Source organism: Suricata suricatta, chromosome 4 (genome assembly GCF_006229205.1).
Source record: "Suricata suricatta isolate VVHF042 chromosome 4, meerkat_22Aug2017_6uvM2_HiC, whole genome shotgun sequence".
In the NCBI taxonomy this organism is placed as follows: domain Eukaryota; kingdom Metazoa; phylum Chordata; class Mammalia; order Carnivora; family Herpestidae; genus Suricata; species Suricata suricatta.
The window spans coordinates 20,970,365-20,995,743 of NC_043703.1; the positions used below are offsets into that span (position 1 = coordinate 20,970,365).

The 25,379-nt window shown below is 35.8% G+C and overlaps 1 pseudogene; it reads left to right on the forward strand.

Annotated features, from left to right (window-relative positions):
• Nucleotides 1-19,465: 19,465 nt before the first annotated feature.
• On the forward strand, nt 19,466-20,596 carry LOC115288983 (annotated as a pseudogene).
• Nucleotides 20,597-25,379: the final 4,783 nt, after the last annotated feature.

The window sequence follows — 25,379 nt, forward strand, 5'->3', positions numbered from 1 at the left end:
GCATATTTATAACATGTTTTGCTGTAATTTTAACCTGATTTATTTTTTTATCCATAACATACTTTGGAAACCTTATATAAGGTAATGGATAAAGAGCTGCAGGACAACAAATATGTCAAGTTAATCTCAGGTAATTTTCCAGTGGACAGCAATTGTGTTTTGACCAAAACAGATGGGCATCCTGTTACATTCTAGCAAATGTCAGCCTTCCCTGACAAGGGCGACATTCCGCTTGATAAGAAGCCCGCATTTCTTCTTGTTCCCAGTCTTCGCTGTCTTTCACTTCGTGCCTTGGGCTTCACAGAAGGTGTAGAATTAAAGCCCCTGTGCCTATGCTCTCTGCCCCACAACTAATGATTGCTGACAGTTGTGTGAACACCTGACTTAAAATAGCATCTTCTTAATCACTTGCAGATAGATAAATAGCCGAGGCACAGGCATGAATCTCCCAATACAATGTCATGCTTGAAGAAGTAGCATTTAGAGTTGCCCTTAGCAACCAAGCTACTTTATTTTCCTCCTTTCAGGTACAAGCTATTTATCTGGTAAAGGAGAAGTTTCCTATTTTTCAGGTGGCTTCCCCCTCTGAGTTCACATACGTTTCCCTACAGACCCTGTGATCACTCACTATGCCCCTAAGGTTCACCTAGCATCAGGCTCTGTCAAAAGAAAGACAGTAATACGTTATTATAAGTTAAATAATATTTCACTTTTTATTACTTTTGCCACTGTTTATATTTACTGAATATATTTATCACAAGTGTTTATAAGGAAGCACGGCTACCTAACAAATCTAATGATTAACAAAGAAAAATAAAACCTGAGATTTGCAAGTAAAGGTGAAAATAAAGTTTTGTTTGTTTCAAAAGTGAATGAACTCTGTTGACTCCAGGTTAAGTATTTATTTGTTTTATTATACTGATTACTACATCAGTTTCTGCCTTGTTAACTATCTTCTAAAATATCTGTAATAATAGGTATGTACAAAGTAGCTTTAATATTGTAATTATGATAACCTACTCCCAAACTGCATTTCGTTAGGCACAAAGCTTCTAAGCAGTGTTATCAGAGAGAAATAATACCTGACCTCTAATGTCAGGACTGACTTCTCATGTCATCTTCCTTGTATTTACATTTACAATGTCCAAACTTCATTACTGAAATATCCTACACCCTTTTCCTTTTGGGGAATGATAATTATACAATAATAATATGTTGCTTAAGCGTTAAAAGTATCACTAATAAGGGGCGCCTGGATGGCTCAGTCGGTTAAGCATTGGACTTAGGCTCAGATCATGTTCTCGCGGTTAATGACTTCAAGCCCCACATTGGACTATCAGGCTCTGTGCTGACAGCTTGGACGGACCCTGGAGCCTGCTTCAGATTCGGTGTTTCCCTCTCTCTCTGCCCCTCCTCCAGTCTCTCCCTCTGTCTCTCTATCAAAAATAAATACACATTAAAAAAATAAAAATACTGTTATTAATAAAATTTTCGTTATCTATACTTTAATGTAGTCATGCTAAACATTCTCTGAAGTTGGAGTCTTTCATGGTTATTGAGTGTTCAGTGTGCCCTCCTTCATTCTTCTCACCTTTCCAACCTGTAACACCCAAAATAATCTCCCTAAATTTATATCAGGATAATTTTGCTTCCATTTTTTAAAATTCAACAACGTGTGTTCGCAGCAAGGGTGACAGGGACATAAAAGTGGTAGCCAGAATCTACATTGTCTCAGAATGTGTTAGTCATTAACCAAACACTCAGACATCAGATCCATGTCACCGACATACTCAACAACAATGTGAACCAAGGCACCTCTCTAAAATGCCTTTCTCAAGGTCTATAATGTGAGATTTCCATGTAAGTACAATTATCCTAAAGGTGGTTTCATTGCTTCTATTATCTCATGTAAAAATACCCACCATCAAACATTTAAATCATGTTGGAGGATAAAATTATCTCCTGGGTCAAACTTTTCTTAATAGCTTATGCATATGCTGCTTGCTGCAAAGATTTTAGAGATGGTATGAGATTATAGGAATGTGTGAAATATCCTAGGTCTTAAATTATCAGTAGGTGCAGTACTGCGTCTGAGTACATAATAATTCACATAGAATGATTTAGTCAGTGGCTAGAGTGAACATTCTTTACCAAAAAGGCTTCACATATTCACCTAAAATACCGAAACCAAATTATTCTAATTTCAAAACTAAGGGATTAATTTTTATTTTACTTTCCTATTATAATGATTTTGGTAATAAGATCATCGGAGCAGAAGAACTCTAGGCAACTTTACTGGGGCAAAATTTACAAAAAAACCCCTTCCCAGCCAGAGTTATTCTGAATACATTCATTTACGCATTGTTATGTATAATATTATCTCAACAGAAGGTTCAGTAGCTTGAAAAATTTGAAAATCACAATATGTGTATATAAAGTATAAAAATCTTCACATATGTTACTGAAATATTTACATGTTTATCTTCTGATGTTATAAACAAATACTGGCTAAGGTTGTCCTAAAACTATTTGTTCTCTAATATTCTTTTAATAATATGAGCACAGTTGGGCTTGACCTAAGGAATATCTAGGCTCAGCATAGTAATATAGGACTGTTTACTGGTTTCATCATTCAAAGTAAAAACAATTCATATCTGTAGACTTAGTTGTTCAATAGTCAGCAGACAATACTTGTCATTGCTGCCTTTAATTTTTGTCTTTCTTACTACTTTTTCAAGAATGAAAACAACATGATGTCAACTAAAATAACTAGTTTGTAGTTGGTCCTAAAAAATGAAGAAATATTTTTGCAACTTTCTATTCAAAATGGAAATCCCCGTATACATTTGTGATTAATTTTCCTTTTAAAACATCTTTTCTGGAGGGCACATGGGTGGCTCAGTTGGTTAAGCATCCGACTTCGGCTCAGGTCATGATCTCACAGTTGGTGAGTTCGAGCCCACGTTGGGCTTCGTGCTGACAGCTGAGAGCCTGGAGCCTGATTCAGATTCTGTGTGTGTCTCTCTCTCTGTCCCTCCCTTGCTCACATTCTGTCTCCTTCAAAAATAAATAATCACTAAAAAAATTTAAGAAAATCTTTTCTGTGTCTACCTAGGAAAAAGAAAAAACAACAACAGTAAATTAACCCTCCTTATGCCTCGTTACCCAAATTATGGTTTCTAAATCTCATTTAAAAAAAAAGCCCAAAAACCAAAAAGAAAAAAAAACTAAAACAAAAACAAAACTAGTGCTCTTTGTATAAGTGGAGCAGGAAATATATAAGATGCTGCTGTGACACCTTTCTGTGCCAGCAGGATAAGAAATCTATAAACCCTCAAGGTTTAGGTCCATAAGATGCCAAAGCTAATTGGAAGAAGCTCCAACTTTCCTAAGATGGTAGAATTAAACCAAAAAGAACAATAATTATTAATTATAACACTTCACATACATAAATGAAAGAGTACATAAAAGTGGTTTGAAAACAACTAACCCATCCATCAGTGTTCAAGTTTACTTGCAGCACAAACCAAGTAGTCTAAATTTTTTTAATACCCAAAAGAGGGCTTTCTGCCCAGAGGAGGCAAAGGTACAACTGTTTCCAGGAGTCCTGAATCCAGGTTCATCCAGACACCAGCCACCTTCACTATGTGGTCTGCATTTGACCTCAATGAGATCAAAGCTATACACAGGAGGCAAACCAGTGGGGACGTTAGTGCCATGGGTGCCCCCCTGGGTCTTTCTCCTAAAAAGTTGGTGGTGACATTTTCAAGGCAACCAGTAATTGGAAAAGTCTGGGGATTACAGTGAAACTGATCCTTCAGAACAGACAGGCCCAGATTGAAGTGGTACCTCCTGCTTTAATCTGAATTATCCAAGCCCGCAGGAACTGCCAAGAGACAGAAAGCAGCAGAAAAATATTAAGCACAGTGTAAATACCACTTTGGATGAGATTGTCCACATTGTCTGGCAGACGTGGTACCCATCTGTAGCTAGAGAGCTCTTTGGAACCATTAAAGGGACCCTGGGGACTGCTCTATCTTTGGGCTGCAATGTTGATGGCCACCACCCTGCATGATATCATAGATGGCATCAAGATTAGTCATTGTTGCCTTTAATTATTATCTTTCTTATTACTTTCTCAGCAATGACAACAATGCAATGCTAACAAAAATAACTTGTAGTCTGTCAGTGGAATGCTCAGCTAGCTAAGAACTACAAAGGGAAATATCTCAATAGGATAATTTGATAACCAAAATAAATAAATAAATAAAATTTAAAAAAATAAATAAATATACCCCCACCCAAATAAATACAATTTCTAAATTAAAGGAAGCTATCAGGTATTTATACTGACATTCTTACCTTAACAATATTTGAAATAACCACATAGGTGATGCATGTAGAAATTTGGGATTAGAGATAAACTATTTTGGAGTGCCTGTGTGGTTTAGTCAGTTGAACGTCTGACTCTTGATTTTGGCTCAGGCCATGATGTTAGGGTTAATGGGATCAAGTCCCACATCTGGCTCTGTGTTGACAGCCCAGATCATGCTTGAGATTCTCTCTCTCCCTTTTCCTGCCCATCTCCTGCTCTCTCTCTCTCTCTCAAAAAAAAAAAGAGAAAGAAACATTAAAAAAATTAACCATTTTGTAATTCCTAAGGAAATAATTGATTCATGTAAAAAAAACTCTATATCTTAAAATATTAGTTGAAAGTTTGATGTAATTTTTAATGGAATGCTTAAACATAACACCTGGACCCAGAAAACCCTAAGACAATACCCATAAAAAGAAATTTTAAGAGGCAATAATTCCATGTTGAGAGGCGCTTGGGGGGCTCCCTCCGTTGAGCATCTGGCTTTGGCTCAGGTCATGATCTCGCAGTTCCTGAGTTCAAGCCCCGCTGCGGGCTCTGTGCTGACAGCTAGCTCAGAGCCTGGAGCCTGTCTTCAGATTCTGTGTCTCTTTCTCTCTCTGACCCTCCCCTGATCATGTTGTCTCTCTCTTTCAAAAATAAATAAAACATTTAAAAAAAATTAAAATTTCACTTTGAAAATAGATTTTCCAAAGTTTACACAGACAAATTACAAGATTTGTGGGGAATGAATTCTACAAACTGAAGGCCATCAGATTACAGATTTTCCTTACCTGATGAATATTTAGTAAAATGTATTTCTCCGTTACACTCTTGAGAAGTTATATCACTTGTTGAAAAACCACTTTTTCATGGGATAACTATTTCCTTTCCCCCCCAAACATGCCAAATGCAAACTCTACACGCAGTGTCATTTTCACATTATCATTTCAAGATTTTCTGCTCCTCAATTTACTCAACACACCAAGATGACAAGAAAAATGACTAAGACACATAAATATTATAATGAAAAAGATAAAACCACCTCTTTTTCCACAATATATAACTGTATTTTTAATTAAAAAGTTAGAAAAGAATTGTTGTATATGTAAGTTAAGAATAGAAATATCTAGAAGTTACAAAGATGGCTGGAAAAATAATGAAAGAGATAAATAATCCGAAAGAGTGAGTACAAAATATAAACAAATACTTCTCCAAAGAAGAACTGTAATTTAATGATAAATAATCTTAAACTATTTAATTTACTTAATAATGTAAGGAATAAAATTTAAAACAATATGGAGATTGTTTTGAGCTCTTTGTATTATATGTTAAGTGATGAATATCTAAATTCTACTCTTGAAACCAGTATTACATGATATGTTAACTAGATTTTTAAAAAAATTTGAAAAATCAAACAATATGGAGATATAATTGTTCATTCAACAGACCTTTAAAAGTAAATATAGGCTTATATCTTATTTAATATTGTTGAGAAGTTTAAAACGGGTACTTTTATGTACTTGATTAGAAGATAAGTAAATATATTTGAAAAAACAGTTTAACTATTAAGATTTTTAAATTTATTGTTTATTTATTACTGATAGAAACAGAGCATGAGTGGGGGAGGGGCAGAAAGAGATGGAGACAGAATCAGAAGCAGGCTCTAGACTGAGCTGTCAGCACAGAGCCTGACAAGGGGCTCGAACCCACAATCTGTGAGATCATGACCTGTGGCCAACTCCGATGTTTAACTAACTGAGTCACCCAGGTGCCCCTCTATTAAAATTTTTAAATGGTTATAATTTTTGTTCTTGCACTTCTGCCTATTGGAAAGTTATGTATATGCTCATGTTTATCACAATATAGGTACAAAAATAATTAATATCGTATATTTGAACATCAGTAAATGAGGAAATATTCTCATTGGGTAAAAGGGGTCATGTGAGCATGCCAAGCGGACCTAGGTTGCATTTGAGAGTAAGAGTGTTCAGGATAAGGGAAGGCTTCTTTCCCAAATAAACATTAATTGAGCTTTTTTTAAATTTTAATATAGATAAAAGGTGGATACAACTGTAATGTCAATCTCTTCCCATCAAAGATATGCAACTACTGATTCTAGCCTCTTTCACACCTTAGTGAGATTTACCTCCACGAGAAGTGTTTCTAATGGGAGTGCATGTCATAAGCCTCGGACTTTGGGTAGAATATATGCTAAAAATAACTATTATTGGTGAAGTGTTAAATTATATTTAACACTTATAAAAGATTGATATTGTTTTCTTAAACTCTATTAGGCCACAACCTTACTTAATATTTTCAGTTATGACAATATTAAGTTTAAATAGTTTACAACTCAAGTTCATTAAATCGATTGCTGGGTATGCTCCTTTTCCCAAAGATTATCTTTGGGGAAGTGCAGAAGTATTCCTTGTTCAGAAATTAAATTGACTAGTTAGATAAAATTCTGAGAAATAGATGATATAACCAATCACATCTTTATAGCTACTTTCTTTATTATTTTGGATATAATTTATTTTCACTCCTAGTAAACTACTAATAAGCTCAGTGGGTGTAGAAAATATTTACTCAAGCTTCTCAGAGAAGTCTGTCACTTGCTTATTTGTTTTAGACCTGATGTTCAGTATGCGGCGGCAAGATAGTTTCCCATTATTGTACTCTGTAGAGACTACATTTTTTCCATGAACCTGGTGAAATGTTTTCCTTGGCTGCTAATGCATTACTCATGCTCTGGTCTTTGTTTCCCAAAGGGTAATTTGAGGAGGGCAAGTGAGAACACAATTCTTTCTTCATTTCTTTATTCTTTCGTGGAGTAAATGTGAGAGTTGAAAGGGCAAAGTGAGACTCACAGATGTGAGAGTCAGAAAATGACTTAAAATCCAAGACATGCTTATTATAAATGTGTGATTCTGGTCAGTTTAGTCAACTTCTCTGAACTGTTTTCTCCCATTTAAAATAGGAATAACATTCCCCAATTTATGTAGCTGGGCTGTTGCCAATTTAAACTAAAAGAATCTATTTAAGATGTCAAATGACTTAAAGATCACATATTAAAATGTTCCTGGGGTGCCTGGGTGGCCTCCGAATTCGGCTCAGGTCAGATCTCACGTTCGTGGGTTCGAGCCCCGCTTTGGGCTCTGTGCTGACAGCTAGCTCAGAGCCTGGAGCCTGCTTCCAGTTCTGTGTCTCCTTCTGTCTCTGACCCTCCCCCTCTCATGCTCTGTCTCCCTCTGTATCAAAAATAAATAAAACATTAAAAAATTAAAAAAAAAGAAAATAAATAAAATGTTCCTAATTTATACTTCCTAGTGCAGATAGTGAAAAATAAGTGGCCTGAGAATTTTCAGATCATTTTCTTAATCTTTAAACTGTTCTCATAAATCTAATGTGTAGGTTACTGGAGGATTAAATAAACTAATAAATACAAATTAATAGTACTTCTCCATAATATATGCTCAATAAATGTTGACACTTTTGCTTATTAAACAAATACCTACAGGATGCCTTATAAATGAAATGTAATAAGCTAGGTTCTGTTCGGGGAGTAGGTGACTAGCATAGGTTTTCCCTTTATGTATTTGTAAAATAGTTAAAGTTATAAATAAGTAATAACAGTAACACGGCATAAAATTTAATTACATGGTCTCAATAATCAAACTGAGCAGGTTTGAATTGTTCATAAATTCTGTAGATTGGTTTTCTGATCTTTAACATTATATTAACAGTTATAGCTATATGATAAGGTTGTTTTGAGAATTAAATTAGTATTTGTAAAGCACTTAGAATAGTGTTTGGCACATTGTAAATGTAAAGTGGTTTATAAATTAAAAAATAGAACACAGTGGGAAAAAAACATATGTAATTTGGTTACAAGGATATAGCTGGATGACCCAGGGAAGTCATGTACCATTTCACAGAGGAGGTTGCATTTGACCTACGCCTTAGCTGTTAGGGAAGAGCTGAGTGAGTGGAGCATTAAAAAAAGAGTGCCGTGTGTGAAAGAAAATGAAAAGGTACAGATTTGGAAATCCAAGAGTTTCCAAAAGGAGCAATATGTCTTTTCTTTGACTGGAGTGACCAATTTTAAAAGATAAGGGTGGCAAAGAAAAGATTGAAAAGGTGAGTTAGAAAAGAGATCCTAGAAGTTGTTGAATGCCTTTATCTTCCTGGCAATGGGGAGCAGAGGTTAATTAATCTAACAGCCCAGTGTAGGGTAAAGGCATAAAGGTTGTGGAGAAGCCCAATTTTGCAGGATTGCAGCAACCAAGGGGAAGAAAGCTTAAAAGGAGAACACAGAAAGTAAATGAAAAAGTAAATATAAAATACTGCAAACATGAAACGAATAGAGTTTTGCAGGTGATAAAGAGAATTCAAAGATGATTCTAAGGAGTGCGAATAGGGTTCTATTACCATAAGAACAGTAGATAGACGGCTAATATTTCTGATTTGACTCCACCGTGGTACTTTTCTGTTTCCGTCACATTTTAGTTCTCTATAAATATCAGTAAGAGAATATTTGTCATTGCGATGCACCTACTCATTGGGAGAAAATGCACCCACATTCAGACATACCTCCACTGCCATTGCCATCATCATCACTATTTTCTAAAAGAACAGGAGAACACTATAAAATGTCTTTAACTTTCTAAACCAACAACAAAATGGCATTTTGAATAATAAAAATAAAAATATTGTTTCTTTCCCCCTTTGCTTTCCCATTTTTCCCTTTATCATTCTCGGCAATTCAGTCCCAGAACTATGAAGTGGGCTGAGGCGCTAGAGGCATGGGGACTTGTGGTTGTGAGTTGACCAAGTGAGAGGGCTCTTAATGGGGCCAAATAAATAATATTAATCGATTTTAATGCATTGAATAAAATAACAATCATGAGCCCATACCGATATAAATAAACATATATAGTAAATAAAAAGTTCGATGGGGAACTTGGCTATTCACATTGTTTCATTGTATCTGTCTACAAAATATTTGTCAATTGTAAAAGAAAAAAAATGGGAAACTACAATAGAGAACTCTGTTGGATACCACTTTACTCAACCAATCAAAGTGATCATCGTCGATATAAGAAAAAAATAAAAACCACATGCCACCTAATAGGGCACAAAGACAATGTGGCTTAGCTTCTGTGACATTCCTGGAAAAGATAATCATATATAGATAAACATGAGGTAGCATCATGCAAACTCAGGTTGAGAAACATTCTACAAAATAATTTTCTTATTCTTCAGAAGTTTTAAGATCATGAAATTCAAGGAGACACCGAGAGAACTATTCCAGTTTGAAGGGAACTACAGTCATGACAAATAAATGACATGAATAATTCTGAACCTGATTGGTTTGCTACAAAGAACAATATATGGATAATTGACAAAATTTGAGGGGATTTAAGGACAAAATGGATATGGGTATGAATGTTAATTTTTAGATTTTAACTTTTGTATTGTGGTTATGTGAGATCCATGTACATAATTACAGGGGATACATATTTAAGAATTAGGGGGTGATAAGGCATCAGCTTAGCAATATACTCTCAAATTTTTAAGAAAAAAATATTTGTATTTTACTTGCAATTTTCAATAATTTTAAAATTGTTCAAAAACCAACTATAAAAAATGAATAGGATTTCCACATATTACCTTAGTAGGTACTGTATAATTACTTTACCTTTTCTAAATTTTTTATTACCCTTTTAGAGTATATTTTCATTCATTGCCAAATATATACATAAATACATACATATCTATTTCTATGTTTTACTGAATACTTATACATTTCATGATAATTCATTCTTATACGTAGTCTACTATACAGATATGTAGTATTTCCATGAATATAGCCAAGTAGATATTTTCAAGAAAACTTCCAAATTCACAGTGTTATCAAGCCCTAAATCTTCTATGATTCACTGGCATGGGATCATGTAATTCTCCTTCAGAGAGGGGAATGCGTATACACTCAAAGAGGAAAGGGATAGTAGTTTATGTGTACAACCAAATGGTACCTTTATTTTATGCATCTGAGGAATTATGGAACTTCAAAGTTAAAAGGGCCTTCAGTGGCTTTAATACTCTGGCTATTAAGCTTAAATAGCCATGTGCTACTTTCCTCAGGATAAATCCTTTATGAAACCCCAATACATAAAGTACTGAATATCAATCTGCTCTGTGTAAACCATAAATGCAGGCCCCAGAACACGTCATTCCCGAAGAGGACCCCCGGCAGCCAGAAAACAGTCCCTACAAATTCATAGACTGCAATTTGAAAAACATTTTCTATAGCATTTCATATTTTATGTATGAATCCTCTTTCAGCATATCTAGGACATAATTATATATTACCCAGCTTTATTTCTTATAGTTCCAGTAAAAAGAACTCACTAATTCCTAAGACAGTCCATTCCCATTCAGACAGTACAAAATATCTGCCACTTAAAAGACAAAAATAACTAGAGAAGCCACTTTCATGATAAAAACATCCATGTTATTATCTATTATCTATAATAAGAGGAGTAACAAGAGCCAAAAAGAGACCTGGCACAAAATGAACCAAGTCTAAGGTCAATAATAAATACTATTTTTAGTTCCAAATGCATTTTCTATATATTGTAATTTATGGCTAAAATTTAAGAATATGTATACATTATAAAATATGATCTTTATTCCTAAATAATTGCAGTTTATTGATGTTTCAATTAATGATAACAAATAGTTTTATTCACTTGTTCATATTTCATATTCTATAAATTTTTGTTCAGTTTTGTAATGATGGAAATGTTAATTATCAAATGCTATTTATTGCATATTGATTTAGCGACAGGCCCTAATCTATGTGATTGGGAAGCACCACAGAGGATAAGGCATGCAGACGAAATACCAGAAGTGAGGAACAACTTAAAACAAATCTATTTCTAAACACATAATACGAATTACAATTTAGTAAACTTAAAGATAGATCCTGTACCTGGATTCAGTTATTTTCCATCTTTTTATTTCTTCATTATAATGACATTACCACAATATGGGTTTTCGTGATAGACATCATATCTTCAATGCTAAATATTTGTATTTAGGGTATCTCTGAGACAATACCGATATAAACACCTACATTTGCATCTTCATGTTTATCATTCGTGCTTATTTTTAATAATTGAGCAGAAGATTAATACCGTTCTTCAGCCTGTCAATTAAACATGCTATGGTAGATTGCAAAACAATTCATTCCATGTTAGACGTACTTATCTGAATATCCAATGCATACCATTGAAAAACAAGAGAAAATAAGTAGCATATAATATATATTCCAAATCATTTTTTATTTTGGAATTAACTAACTTGACAGATATTATGTCTAGAAACATGTGAGCTCTTTGTTACAGATAATTTATTCATACAATTTAACTGATTCAAAGTGCAATATGGTGTTTCCCTTGATACTAAAATTTTTAATGATCAAATATGAGAATGGGAGAAGAAAGGTATTTTATTCTTAAAATAACTTTTATATTAAACTCTCCCAAAAGACCTTTTAAAGAGAAAAGCAATTAACAAACGAACTGACCTAATTTTATAGCCATCTATACTCCATCTCTTTTCTTTTGTTAATAACGGAACTCTTACCTTAATACTCTTACCCTGAGCTGGTTCTCCATTGTTTTGTTCTGAAATCTCATTGATTCTCATAGTTGTTATACTATGTATATATATCAGAAATAAACTGTATTTGATTCCAGTTTCTAATATTTCTGTTTGAAACTTGCTTGCTCAATAAAAAAAATAACACAGGTTAATGAAGTAATTGTAAATATATAATTATTTTTCATAAATGTTTACCAGATATTTTTGCATTTAATTTCTGCATCAATCACAGCTTTTCTTCAAGGATCACTGCGTATGTATATATCTTAGAAATGTTATTTTAGAGCTGTTGGTAGACTTTTCATACTAATATAAAATATATAAGAAGAGACATGCATTTAATAGCAATTCTACTCATTGAATTTGGCTTTCTAGTTTTCAGGAAAGAAGGTATGTTCTCCAAAGTCTCTCAGCCTATAATAAAAATAACCTTGATGTACTCTTGCATATTAAAAATACAACAGCATCTATTTTTAAAGGATAATAAGCCTCATATATATGTGCTTTGAAATATATGTATATGTGTGTGTGTGTGTGTGTGTGTGTGTGTGTATGAGACTAATGTATATAACAGTGACTCAAGTGAGGAAAGGCTCAGCCGTGTGTACCATTTGTTTGGTAACCATTTATACATTAAAAAAAGTTATATGAGAAATTAAATGTCATTTTAAAAGAATGAACCTTGAAATGATCACAATTACATAGATAGCCACACATGGCTTGAATTGTAATGGAAACCTGAGTCAAATCTACAAGAATAATACCTGATAGAATCTCAGTGTTTGGTGGATAGCTTCCACTGACCTATTAATTTATGCTTGCGAGCTAAGTAGGTAAATACATTTTCTTACTATTTCTGGGTAAGTCAAGCAGCATATGTTCCTCAAATTCAATTTTGATATCATGTTATTTTGACAATATTGGTACAAAAACTTGCCATCAATTGATAGATATATATATATATGTATATGTATACTCATGCTTTATAATTTATTTTCAAAACCAGTCCCAGTAGTCCTGTTAGACATGATTATTATCCCATTTTATAGATGTGTACCTGAGACTCAGATCAGGCCTTTGAAATAAAAATTAAATTTAACAAGATAATTTATGTCTGGAAATGGTATAAAAGTGATTGTTCCTAAAGAAAATGTTCTTAAATGGTTTGTATTGAGAAGATGGAGACAACAATTTTTGAGACTTCTGGGTACACGGTAATAGTATGATCTTATGAATCACTTATAGAAAACACCAATATTCAAGGCTCTTTACATTTGTCATCTCTCAACTCCTGCACAAACTTATGAGGTAATCATTATTACCTTCATATTGCAGGTAAGAGAACTGAAATCTGGAGACTTTAAGCAATTTGCCCGTAGTAGAAACACTAGTGAATGTGTAAGGTTTCAATCTCATCCCTGACTCTAGAATTGTAGGCTCTAGAACATGAGAACATGAGTTCAAATCAATCCGTATTATGTTATGCACATATTCAGATCCAAGATTACATAAGGCCCAGGCATATAGCTAATGCTTGATTTTAAGTTTGAATTAAGGTCAGCATGAAGCCTACATGTCACACGGAAGAACCTAGGAAAACATTTTAATTTTGTAGTTTTCTTAATTTTAATTTAATTAAGTTGTAATAAAAACTTTAAAAATATTATATATATGTATATATACATATATAGGAACAGATTTATAGAAAAAGGTGATCATGGAGACATTAAATTGAAAAACAAATTTAAAAATAGATCTAAAATCAATACTGAATACAGTGATAAGCAAAATGTTAAGAAGAGTCCTAAACTGGCAGGGAGTCAGGAAGCTGATTACGTCACTCACACGGAGCAAAACTGCCTCTCTCAGCAAGCCAGGCAGAAAGGAGAAAGGGCTTCAGCCCTGGTTCACACTCCTGAGCCTCTGCAGCCCCTGACTGCCTCCACTTGGCCTTTTTATAGCTTCAACTTCCATCCTGAAAGATACATTGCTAAAGATAAAAGTTTCTGCAACTTGGACGGTAAGGTCAATATGGTAGAAACTCCAAAAATAACTAGAACTGCATGAAGAGAGGTATAATTTATACCTAAAACTATTGTTTGTTTTATACTTCACATTATATAGTCTGCAAATTCTCAATTTGAGGATTAGGTTAGCTGAGAAAAAGTGATGTATCCCATATGGAATGCTTTGAGGATAATGATCTGGAAATAGTCTTGGAAATAATCTGCTAGAGCCAAAATAAATGGGAAGTAATGTGTTCACTCAGCAAATTCATGATAGCCCCAACTACATCTGTCTCCCTTCACCTGACACCGAGACACAAGACCCTTTCATTTTATACTGCATATTAAACCATCAGGTCTAAACTACTGTTGCAAACGTGGGTACATGGAAGATTGTAGGAGAAAAAGAAGTCTTACTGTTATAAGGTCCCTCTGTTTTGGGTTAAGCCTGTTTTGCGTAAGTATAAATCGGCTTTGATTGACAACTAGTGTTTATATAACATTTTGGCTTCTGTTCATGTGCCTATCTATGAAAGCATTCTGTTATAGTTGTCTTTATTTACATCTTGTATACTTATGAGTGTCTAATGGACTTCTGTTGTGACCTTAAAGGTACTTAATGGCCAAGTGCACCTTTTGGGTGCATGTGCAGCTCTTAGAAGTCCCCTTGTGGCTTTTGAGCCACCTCATGACTGGGTCTTTCTTGTTCTTAGCCTTCAGAGATGGCTCTGAAGATGTGGCCGTTAATCATCAGGGGTGACTCCAAGGATGTGGCCAGCACCTACATTATTCCTCCTTGCTCCTGCCTAACTACTGCATAACACTATGGTCTTTTACAGATGGTCAAAAGCACGCTTTGTTTGTAAAAATGCTCATTTGTTGTTCATATGTTGAGAAACCAGAGGTTCAAAGATCATGACGTTATTTTTAATTTATTCCTACATTTTGTAAATACAGGACTGAATTACAAAACTTGATAGTGTTATAGGTTAAATTAAGTATTGAAGTTCATACTCTCAAGACTTAGAAAATGACCCTATTTGGAAATGGGACGTTGGGGATGTAACTCATTAAGGAGAGGTCTGTAATAAGGTGCGCCCAAGTCCATTATGCCTGATATCCTTATAAGAAGGGCAAATTTGTTCCCAGGCACACATATAAGAGAACACCTTGTATACATGTAGACCGCCATCTACAAGTCAAGGAGAAAGGCCTGGAATGCATCCTTCCCTTTTAGCCCTCAGAAGAAGCCAACCCTAGTAACACCTTCAAACAGTGAGACCATAAATTTGTTGTTTAATCCACCCAATTTGTGGTACTTTGTGATACATAGGGCATTATGTCAAAAAGAATTTGAAAAATCAAAAAACTCTAGTGTTGTCCTAGTTTAATGGGAAGCACACAGAATTGATCATTAGAAGACTAATCCTAGATAGAATTAGTCTTCATTAATTTGCTATAAACATTATGAAGTCAATTGCTTTGAAATAACTGAACTTTAGTGAAAACATAAAATTATTTAATTACCTCACTTTAAAATGTTTCAGAAAGGATGTCATCATAAATGTATAGTGCTATGTAAATGTTGGTAATGGAATTTAATTTATTAAACATCATCAACATTTCTCCATTAGAATAATCATTGAAATGGAAAAATATGGTACATGTATTTTTATAAAGAAAGAGATATTTAAACTTCTCCCTTGAGTTTGCCTGACCAAACCATCTGCTTCCAATTTGGAAGTGGTGAAATTAAGTTCTTAGTTTCTAGAATCCAAAATACAATAATTTAAAATGGTAGTTTAGAATTAAAGTCACACCCTTTTATTTCTTTACTTTGGTCCTCAATTGGCAAACAATAATGATCAAGAATATCACCTCCTTATTGAAGGGCTAGGAGGTACAATTGAAAATCCACTGTGCAATATTTTCTTTATGTAAAACACATTACCCTCTTTTGCAATGTATTTGTTTATGTGATTTCTTTTCAAATAAACCTGAGCCCCTCAAGAGAGAAGTGCTGATGGTGGCATGGGCAGCAGACTCAGGACTCAGTGCTTAATGAAGGAGAAATGGGAAGGACTGAAGAACTGGACAGAGAAGAAAAGGAAGAAAAGGAAAAGCTATGGAATTTCCAAGGGACTATTGACTCCTGTCCAATTAATTTTTCCCTTACATCAGTCTGCATTCTAATTTTCAGTTACCAGTAATCTTCAGGTGACAAGTGTGACACATTTCTTCCCAGAAATGCAGGCAGGCATCATAACTTCTGCAAGGATACATCCACTGTATGGAACCATATACTTTATATATGAGAGGAGGCAAAAGAAGGTTAAATAGGGTTAGGGAGGTTGGTGGGTGTAAAACATCTTTAGATGTTATACAAACAGTATTATATTACTTTGGTTCAATTCCGTGTACATTTCCATGCTGTCACCTAATTTTTATTTATGTAATTCATCCACTTTTGTGTGAATGGGTTAGAAAAGAGCCAAATAATATTGTACTCCAAGAAAACCTCAATGAATGGTTTTTACTCACTATCTGCTAAGATTAATTTTAAAATTGCACAATTTACAACCATAATCTCTCTTCCAAAATTATTGATGCAAAATCAAAGATAGGCTCCTGAAGTTACTAAATATATTTTCCAAAAATCACAGTTCTGAAGCAATGTTGACATTTTAGTATTAATTTCTTAACTCATCTTTATTCTGTGTCTAGAATATAATTTACCTATAAGAGAATAAAAGGTTTTAGACTTAAAAGATTGATAATGAGGGAGATTTTACTTTATGCAGAATCTGTTTAAAGTAGCTTGAAGCCTAGTGCTTTTGACAGGACACAAAATTATGTTTAGGATTAAACATAGTTACAGTTTCTGTAACTACTTGTATTTTAAGTCTATTCGTACTGAATTTATCAATTCCTAATTATATGATGCTGGTCATGTCATTTAATGCCTAAGTCTTAGGTTTTAACAAAAAGCAGCACCTGTCCTACACAGTTGTGTAAGTATTAAATGAGGTAATACCTGTAACATGCCTAGCATAGTGTATCAGTGAAATAAAATAGCTATTTTAATTGTTTAGAGCTATGTCCATATCAGCCTACCACCAAAGGTAAAAATACATATACGTCTTCCTGTTTTTCTTTTCTTTTTAAGGCTTATTTATTTATTTTGAGGAGGAGAGAGAAAACGGGGCAGAGAGAGGAGGGAGAATCCCAAGCAGACTCAACACTGTCAGCACAGAGTTCAATGTGGGGCTCAATTCATGAACCTTAAGATAATGACCAGAGCCAAAGTCAGCCAAAGAAGACTCTGATCTTCAGCTATTATCTGGCAAATATAATTAGTGAGTCTCCTTAGTATTAAGTCTCATTAGGCTAAGATCCCCACAAGAACCAGCAAAACCTTCCCACCAGCTCTGAGTACCCCACTCACCCTGTTAACCTCCTTTGGTGTACTTGGGGGTCTCCCCTCACCAAAGAACATCAGACATGGCACCCTTTCTCCACAGAAAGTGTTACTGTAACATTGGATCTCAGAATCCAGAAATTCAAGGCAACCCTCCTTGATTTTGTCAAAACCCCAGAGCTTCATTCACAATCCATCCAATGCTTTCATAAAGCTGAGACTCTGAAGTAAGTGTGATAATCTACAAGGTCTGTTCCAGGTTACTTTCAGCAAGACTGCTTCATAGCAACTGGTAGCCTTTCTCATTTAAAATAAAGGAGGGAGTTGGGGTCCCTGAGTCGTTCGGTTGGTTTACATCCGACTTTGGCTCAGGTCATGATCTCACAGTCTGTGAGTTTGAGCCTCGCATCGGGCTCTGTGCTGGCAGCTCAAGCCTGGAGCCTGCTTGGGACTCTGTGTCTCCCATTCTCATTCTCTCCCCCTCCCCCACTCACACTCTGTCTCTCAAAAATGAATAAATGTTAAAAATGTTTAAATAATAAATAATAATAAATAACAAAGGAGGGGGCACCTGGGTGGCTCAGTTAAGCATCAAACTCTTTTTTTTAAGTTTATTTATTTGTTTTTATTGAGAGGCGGGGGGAGGAGAGAGAGAATCCCAAACAGGCCCACAAACTGTGAAGTCATGATCTGAGCTGAAATCAAGTCTGATGCTTAACTCACTGACCACTTGGTGCCCCTGAACCTCCTGTCTCTTGATTTTTGGCTCAAGGCATGATCTCAAGGTTCATGGGTTTGAGCCTCTCATAGAGCTCTACACTCACAGGGCAGAGCCTGCTTGACATTTTCTCTCTCCTCTCTCTGCCCCTACCCTGCTCACAGACATGTGCCTTCTCACTCTCAAAATAAATAACTAACATAAAAACAAGTGTTAGTGGTTGTTCTGTTCCAAAATTAACCAGATGATTGTGATGCAGAGAAGTGTGCTGTGACTGAAGAGGTACAGGGTACTGTGGAGCACTGATGGGAGCAGCATATCTGAATTATGGCAGTAGGCACTAAAAGAGAAATAAGGAAAAAGCCTTCTTTTAAAGCAGGGTTGAGAGATTAATCTCAGAAGTAACTGTGATCAGCAGGAGAACTGCTTGCAACCATGAAAACTTGAAAATCCTTCATCTCAGCAAGGGAAAAGGTCAATGGCTTTAAACTTAGACAGATTTGGGGTCAAATTTGGCCTTTACCATTTACTGTAAATAAAATGAAAGTCATTTTTCATCTCCTCTAAACTTCTGTTTATCCAAAATATTCAAATAATCAGATGTACTTTATTATAAACATTAAATCCATCTTACTGAAAACCAGTGGAGGTCATGAGATGGGCTTGCCCGAGAGTTCCCACAGATGAGCTGGAAGAGTGTGAGGTAGGACAGAGAGAGAGGAGAGGGGGTGGCTGACCACCTGATACTGGAGTCGGTCTTTCCAGGTCATCGATTCCTGGGTCCATCATCCACAAAACGGACTTCTGACAATTTACTTAATCGCTCATCTATAAAATGGTGATATGAGTACTTCTACTTCCCATGGCTATGGATTGAGTGACTTAGTATGAGTGAACATTGAGAAAGAATTCTGGAGTGTTCTAAACATTCATTTTTAGGATATGTACCTCTCTCTTTTCCACTTCTCAGAAACAAAGAAGTTCTTCATTTGGCTGCTCTTGCCTCCTCTTGGCCTGATGAATCACTTTTCTGTAGATTATATTCTACATTTTTATCTTTCCCATTGGCACTGGCACAGGCTGCAATCTCTCTAACCTTAAATGATAAAAAATATATATCCTTTTTCAGGGTCAATGTACCCAACTACCACCCTGAATTCTTATCTTTGAGGCTCAACTTAAGAAACTTCTTCATGATCACCAAAGGGAAACAAGGTTGGAGCTGTGGGCACTTTTTCTGCCTGTGGTGTCTCCAGTTCATTCTTAAGGAACTGAGAACTTAATCTTCCAAAATTTCAAAAAGACCATCTTATGCCCCACCTCCCACCCAGCTACACAATGCCCAGCAAGCCAGGGTTTGTGGGATATAATGCATACAGTCATCTCGCCTACAACAACCACAGGCTGGAGGAAACCCAGGCACCATTGGCCGGGTCAGGACATTAGATGGTATTACAATTGGAAACCCTCAAAGTCACAAGGTAAGCCACTGATGCCCTCTGTAAAGTACAGCAGAAGGTCTGGGACTGCGTAAAAGCTTCCAACCATGATCTAAAGTTGTGAGATTGGCAAGATTATTGGTGGCTTGTGGAGAGTTCTCACGGATGCAGAAAAATGAGAATATGTAAACAAAGTAGAAAAAGATAGAATACAATGAATCTATGAAGGCCTATCACATTCGCCCTGATACATTGCTTACATACATGCACAAGGTTGTACAGAAGCTGCTTTAGAGGAAGAAAGTCAACAGAGACAGTCTTGTATGGAGAAAGGGGAACCTTACATGAGCACTCAGCCTGCCGAAGATCCAGATAATTGTGCCGATGGCTTTCAGTGACCCATACAGCCACTGTCCATTTCCAAAGAGACCACAGTCTCATCAGTGAGACGTAGTGAGTGTGGCATCAGATGTTTGGTTAGTTGTCACTGCAACTAGAATGCATGTTCTCAAATGACAGGTCCAGTCCTTAAGGGTTCATCAGTGAAAACCAGAAGCTGAACATCTTCAGAGAGAGGAACGAAAACAGGAATAGAAGAGGAAATTCCTGGAAAGCATGCAGACATTCAACGATGAGCTTAAAAGCCTGTAAATACTAGTGGATGTGGAAAAAATGCTTCTGAAATTGCACAGGCAGATGGACATGCTCACAAAAGGCAGGAGGAAAGGGAGAAAGAGGCAGCAGAGCAAGCTGAACATGATCAGAGCAGCATGGTTCCTGAGGAAGAGCAAGCTGCTAGTAAGGCTGAGGTGGAGAGAGATGACGAGAGCTTCCCAATGGAGACAGAGAAGACACGCCTTGAAAACAGGACAGAATGGACTGTAGGGCTGAGGAAGGGACAGTGGTGGTGACACTGGCTCAGAGACCAATAATGTGACAGTGGAGGAACCACCAACAGGCTCCTCCCTGGAAGACAAGAAGGAGCAGTAAATGTTGTCTTCTTTTATGTGTTCTGAATACTTTTTTAGGGAGGCCTGGGTGGCTCAGTCCGTTAAGTGTCCAATTTTGGCTCAGGTCATGATCTCACAGTTGATGGGTTCAAGCCCTTTGTCGGGCTCTGTGCTGACAGCTCAGAGCCTGGAGCCTGCTTTGGATTGTGTGTCTCCCTCACTCTCTGCCGCTCTACCACTTGCACTCTGTCTCTCAAAAATAAATAATAATGTTAAAAATACAGCAAATACATATATAAATACATACATACTTTAAGAAGAATTTTTAATGTTTTATTTATTTTTAAGAGAGAGAGAGACAATGTGAGCAGGGGAAGGTCAGGGAGAGAGGGAGACACAGAATCAGAAGACAGGTTCCAGGCTCTGAGCTAGCTGTAGCACAGAGCCCAACATGGGGCTCGAACCCATGAACCATGAGATCATGACCTGAGCTGAAGTCTGATACTTAACCGACTAAGCCACCCAGGCGCCCCCATACATACTTTTTAAATAAAAAAAAAGAAAGAAAGAAATTTCTTCATCATGGTCTCATTCTTCAGTCCGTTCCATCCCATGTGCTCTCCACTCTACTGAGAGAGCTCTTCCTTTCTGGATCACTGTTCTTCACATCACTAAGTCCAGCTTTCATCTTGCCTGATATTTCAGAAGCACTTCGTACCAGCTCTAAGTTAACATTAAACCACTACCTCTAAATAAAGTAAATTCATAATAACAACCATAATAAAAATGACAGCATCCTGCTTTGGTTTCTCTGATACCACCCTCTGCTGGCATTCCTCTAACCTTCTGATTCTCCCTTCTCAACCACTTGGATGGTCTGGTTTTTTTTTTCTATCCCTTCTTTAACTGTTGACTTTCTTTGCACTGTGTCATTGGTCATATACCTTTTCTCACTCAATGTCCTTCAGTTCAGTGTACACACCATACCCATGGCTTCAGATGTTAGAAAAATGGTCTGACTTTAACTATATAAATATGCATCTCAGGCCTTTTGAATTCTATCCCCATATATCTAAATAACTGCTTGTTTGAATGTGTCCATGTTCAATAGTGAACTTAACAGTGTCTCCCTCTGATGCTGAATGAATGATAACAGCATCTCTCCAATTGTACAGGTGGGAAACCTGAGAATCCTTCAAGACACCCTCCTGTCTCTTATCCCCCATATCAGCGGGGCCTGATGCTCTATTGATTTGGCCTCTAAAATAGATCTCAGACTCTGTATCTCTCATCATTTTTTCTGCCAGGATCCCAAGCCTAGTGGTCTTCTACTATTCCCTGAATTAATGCAACATCTTTCTAAGTGGTCCCATTTTCTGTCTGTCCTGCAAATCTTTTATCTACAGTGCAGGAAAATTGATCATTTAATAGTGCAAATCTGACTGCACCTTTCTTGTTCATAGTTTTTCAGAGGTTTCCCCACTTTTAACATGTGCAAGGCCCATCACTACCTGGTCTGCATTTCACTCTTCAGCTTTTCTAGTCTTTCTGCTAACTCTGACCTTCCTTCATTGCCTCTAGTGAGCAATACTTCTCCCTGCCGCAGGCTGTCCCAAGCACTGTTCCCTCTGCAATGACCATTCTGACTTTTCTCTTTTTTGTCAGCTAACACTCATCCTTGAGATTTCAGGGAAAAGATCAAAGTTTTTATTTTCAAGCAAATGCTGAGGACATGTACCTAGACTACGTTAGATCTTTCACTGACAGCACCTTGCATCTGTCCTTCATAACACCTTCTTTTAAATAACTGCTTCTCCCACGAGGCTGTACTTTTTGATGACAAGCAAAATGGTGTCTGCTTTACTCACAAGTAAATTCTTGAATTTTTAAAGGACTATAAATCCCAAATTCCAGCAACAGTTATTAAAGTCATTTTTTTTCTCTCTTCCAGGTTCCCCTAGAAAAATTTGTCTTTGACATCTGGGTTTGAGGCAAACATATAACTTCCCTAAAACTTGTATTCTAACTTATATTCCTCTATCCAGGAAAGTTGGGCCACGAGTTTTCATATCATGTCTTACTTCCTCATACAGTCTAAGGATAAGAAGTTTGAATTACTCTATCACTTTAGGGGAACCTTCAATAAAAAAGGTAACTGCAGTAAAAAATAGACTAGTATACTCAAGGAATTTCTTGGCTATACTAACATATAAAAGGAAAGATCTGATTCTTTTTATATTTTAATAAACTTTCCTAGTGTTAGCTTTAAAGTCACTTACTGAATGATCCTCTCAAGCTCTCCTGTAGTGACATCCCATTAGACTTTACTTGCCTTATTTGAAAACAAAGGTGCAAATCTCACCTTAAAAGCTTCAGGGACACATACATATCAGAACAACAAGGGAGATCCCAGCAGATTCCAGAATCTCAGAGGTTCAATGTCAGGTCACTAGCACCATCCTAACTCTTGCCATAGGCAATGAGATGAAATCCTTAACAATGGCAAATTGCTGTGGACATATAAAACAAGATGTGGGGTCTACTTGCTAAGACAATGACCCTGGAGTTGACTTTCATTCTTTACCAATTTATAACAAAGCAGAACAATGTAAACCCCAGTGGCAGAAAAGAGGAGGACAGAAACACATACATTCATGTAGAAATGTGAGATAAATTAGATGGGAATAAAAGAAAGAAACAAGGTTTTGTCAGCCACAGAAATGGTAGCACCATCTCTGTGGCCCACAAATCCACCAGTTTACATTCAATTCATATTATTCTCCCAGAGCACTGTGTTTAGCTTTTATTTGGCCTGTTTATGAAATGTATTTTGCTATCCTTTTTGAATATGTATTAATTATTTAATTCAGCCAATATTTATATTTCTTTTATATATATCTTGAGTATAATGGTGTGTATATTAGTATATATATTACTATAAATATATAAGTATAATGGTATATATGTAATGCATAAGAATACATATTCTCACACACACACACACACACACACACACACGCGCCAAGAAAATAATCCTCAACTCAGTGGATTCAATAGCTCTTCAAGGGATGCTACAGTAGCTCAAAGGAATTAAGGGACATCAGGACTACAAAATGGACTTCTTTCATGGCTTTAACTGAGCCTGTGTGGACACTCTTCTTGTATAGCTTTTATAACAACCTTAGGAATATTCTTTTATAAGCCTTTCTGTAACTTGTGAATATCTAAAGAACAGGGGGGGGAAAATTTCCAAACAGCTCCTAAAGTGACTAGCTTGATTTTTTCTAGGTTTCATAAAAAAACAAAATAGTATAACTGCATACAATTATGATTGACCCTTAACAACGTGGATGTTAGGAGCTCCATCCCTCACTCAGCTGAAAATTTCTATATAGATTTTGTTTCCCCACAAACTCAATTACTAGTAGCCTACTGTTGACCAGAGCCTTACTGGTTCACATCAACAGTCAATAAACACATTTTTTGTATGTTATATATATCTTATACTGTAGTCTTATACTAAAATAAGGTAAAGAAAATAAAATGTTATTAAGAAAATCATATGGAAGAGAAAACACATGTTCATTGTACTATGTTGAAAATAAATCCACATATAAGTGGATCTGCACAGTTCAAACCCCTGTTGTTCAAGGCAACATCATCTTCCCTTTTAAGATGATTTTACTTTCTAATTTCACAACTGCTTGTTCAGTTCACTACTATATATATATATATATATAGTATGTATATATATATATATATGTACACATACATACATACACACACACACATATATATATATAATCATTCCCCTAAAGTTTTCTACTCAAAAGGTGGACTCATTGTTTAAGTAAATAATTGTAGGGAAAAGTCTTAGTCTTGTATAGGAGAGTCCATAGGCTAGAATCTCTGCAGTGATCTTAAAAGATTGATCTTTGGTGACGAAACCTCTGTTCATTCTGAAGAAACGACTGCTATTATAAAAATAAAATGTGAGTTCAATTTATCAGTAGGAAGATAGTTTAAATGTGTTATCAGAGTCCTGACATCTCCAGCCTCAGTTCATCTGATTTTTCTGGAAATCAGTGAGTTGCAGGGGGAAGAGAGCATCTCATTTTGGACTGTCTGCTCCCTCGACCCAGTTTCATAGTGGCTAATATCCCTATTTGATGATTTCATTCCCTACATTTATCTCTGAATGTGAAAACATTTGGGATCCAAAAATGTGTCTGTAGACCACATGCCTTTTCCCTTTTGAGTAATTGGAAATTAATTATTGATTGCTGTGGGTCTGGATGAAGGTACATTTGTGGACTCTTCTTTTTTTGAAGAAAGGCCAAAGTTAATTCCTGTTAGCAATAGGGAATTGTCTTAAAAGAATCTGGGAACATCCGGTCTCCTTCTAATGAAATGGAAAAGCTGTTTTATCAGTGTTCCCCTATCCACGCACTTGCCTTAACAAGACCCATACCTTTTGGACTTCGTATTTTGTCGTGAAGTTGAAGTTATATACTGTATCTTACTCCCTATGCTCAACACATTTTGGGTTACAAACTGATTATTTATTCACCAAATAAGAATATCATTTTGCCCCTAAGTTCATAAAATCTTTTATATTAATCAGGTCAATTTTCCTTTACTACCAAATTATAGGACACCTAATCAGCCACCCAACATAAGTCTACTGAATTCCAGGAATCTGTGATTTCCTTCTTGGGTATTTTAAAGACTTTAACTTCTAAAATCCTATGTCTTTATCAAATTTTAAATTCTTATCAGCATATTTTACTATCTATCTATCTATCATCTATCAAAATTGGTAG